Below are 3,122 nucleotides of genomic sequence, written 5' to 3' on the forward strand. Positions count from 1 at the left end.
TTTGTACGGATATATATTTTCACCCAACTCGTTGGTCTCTTAGCCGACGTCTTTTACGGATAAGGCCATTTTGTACGGATATATATTTTCACCTAACGGACTTTAAAAAAACTTGTTGCTCGCACCGGTTGGTCTTTCGTGGTTTTTTGGTCGGCCTCCAAAAAACTGCGAAAAAACTTTGTCGCCCGAGGTGCTGTAGACGAAAGAGCAGGCTTCTGTTGGATTCAATCGCGGAGCCCAGTCGTGGCGATTATATCTGCGTGTTGTTGGTGAGTCTTCAGTCTGTATAAAGATTTAATCCATATCATATCATATCTGCGTTGTAGTTCAGCCTATCCAAGCGCCTTCTTATGTACTTTAGGGCGGCGACTTCTCGAAATAATCTATACATTTTGCAACGAAAGCTTCGTCTGATTGGTTGGAAGGCAGCACGAACAACTCAAGCCGCATTGCTGTACTCTAAAGCCAAGCTTCACGCGTTTATCGAATGTATTATATTGTCCAGTGCATTAGGTTATTGCCATTTTACTATTATGGCATAGTGGATTGTGGAAACCGTCACATCTCTTGAACCTATGTGGCGCATTTATTTTCTACGCGAAATTATGCACTCTTTGTCATTTGTTGTTCATTTGTAAGCCAAGTCTGCATCTAAAAAGGTGGGATAAGTGACTAATAATTTTTTCCAAGCTGCTCCTTAGCCCACTATCTTCGCTATGAATATAAACCATAGAAAAAAGTTGCCGTGGGGTCACAAGGATCATCCTAGTTACATTTTGTCACAGCTACCCTACGAACATTTTCCCCGAACGGTCTCGCAGCCTTAGTCGCTCTTCCACAGCATGTAAAGCTTTGCCATTGGCTCGAGAAAAATATGCAGAGGCTTTTTCTAGGAATTTCCATCCATCGCCACGTATGTTTGCGCACTAGTGGGAACAGCGAGTGATGGCGCATGCGTTGTTGGTCCTAAATTCAGTCAGAGATAAGCGTAGAGAAATTTTCTCGGACCAGTTCTAGACGAGTCTGGACACACTCGAATATAGAATAAGCTTCAATCAGGGTAGACCGTAAAAAGTCTTTTTTTTAACACGGCAAGCACAACTGCCCTCCTTCGAGATCAAGAATTCAATCGTGCAAAACTCGAGTTTGCAGTCCAATGTCCGTTTAGGTCCACGTTTGGGCCTTAATGGACAGATGCCCTTTGGACATCGCGCACGGTTTCTAAAATGGGCATTGCACTTGTCGCTTCAAAATTGTAGGCGACAAGAATAGTGCACTTTCTCGCTTCTAAAACTATCAGAAAAAATGGCCTTAGTGACATAGGGTTAACAAAATTCTTCCTTCAAGAAGTAGAAAGAGTAGATAATATTGCACTTAATGCGCACATTCGAACAGCATTATTTCGTACGCTGCAGGTACGAGTCCGCGTACTACAGGTTAAGGCCACTGATATTTGTCGTGGGTGTGCAGGATATACTTCACGCCACATATTGATTATATTACCTTGCTTTTATTAGAAGAGTTACATGTTATTTCCTGGCCGGCATTGAATGTTCGTTAATGTCAGGGTTAAGGGCAACTTCAAAGCAAATGCTTTCATACTTCCGAGAAGTCATATTATACAGCCTACAGTAGGAAACGTTTGCTAGATGCATACACAGTATATAGCCTCTAACACTACATATTGGGTTTGTTATCAGTTATCTCTATTAGTTATCTCTACTAAGGTCAGTCCACATCTGTCTGGGCAGACGTGGTCGTTGGCCTGTTGACAAGGCAAACAGCCGTTAAAAGTTGGCCATGCAACGCACTATCAGCTCTGGCCGTTATATACAACTCGTTGTAGCAGCCAATGCATCAAATAGAGCATATTCTGAGAACAAAAGTCATTTTAGAGCACAATCCTCTGTCGGATTACCGTAGTTTAAGCATCCTTCTTTAGGAAGCGATCCCACGAACGAAACAAGTCTGCTTTAGTAGGTAATGTTATGTGTTGCTGCTGGCGTTGCTGAGGTTTTTTGCTCCGTGATTCTGGATAATTCAATAAAAAAAGATATTCATTCTATTGCTATTATATTAACTACATGATTTTGTTTCGCAGCTTTATAAGGTTTATTTCAACACAGTAATGACTGCAATGTCAACGCCACTGCCGCACAAACTGTGATCCGTCGTGTTTTTTGCCGAGGAACGCGACTCATGGTGCACGGATACGTGCCTGATGCATTCAGGCTACGATTTCGGACGTATTTATACCTTGTCTGTTGCTTTTCTACGGCAGTTGGTGGACAACACGCTGCCATTCCAGCTTTATGTATATTTCCGCATTCACGATAAATACTAGTATATACAAGTCGCAGGGTCAGAATCCACGTTGAGTTGAAATCCAAATATTAGAAAAGGTTTCGATACTAAGCCCCACAGGTATTCATTCGTCGCGATGCCACGGGTTTATGTGCATCAAAAGCTTGTTGGGTCACAATTTAAGACAGAATGTGGACAAAGAACAGTTAATACAGAAGGATCCTGGACAAGATCAACAGGGCAAACCCAGACCAAACGCTACTCCGCACCCTGCGGAAGTTATAAAAATCGCTGCCTGCATAAACACCCAATGGAAATGGATAAGAAAATACAACTGAGAGTGGTCATAAAAAGTGCGCATCAACACTATCACTGTGGCAACTGCCCGCGACAGGCGATTAGTAAACCAGCAACGCGAGTAATGATTCTTTTTTCTTCGTCTCTGAGGAATGCTGAGAATTCCGACACAAAACATTAATTTAACATATTTGACTATATCCTGAGGGGGAAAAAAGTCCTAATAGCGTCCATAGGTAGATCACATACCTATCAATGCAGCTCCAATAACTTCTGCAGGGTGTTAAAAAAATACGGTCGCACCGTACCATTATCCATCCTCCGGAAGCGAGAAGGAGATGAAAATGCTTTCCGGGCAAGGCCAAGCGTTCCAGAAGACCAAGGTCTGGAAACACACACGTTACAAGATCCAGGCGCAGAGCAAGCATGCTCGAGCCCTCCACAAATTTCTAGTATCAGTCAAAAACTAAGCTTCCGCATGTACCTTACTTCCTCACAGCGAAATTTGCCGCATTTGCTCT

This window comes from Saprolegnia diclina (genome assembly GCF_000281045.1).
Source record: "Saprolegnia diclina VS20 unplaced genomic scaffold supercont1.24, whole genome shotgun sequence".
Classification (NCBI taxonomy): domain Eukaryota; phylum Oomycota; class Saprolegniomycetes; order Saprolegniales; family Saprolegniaceae; genus Saprolegnia; species Saprolegnia diclina.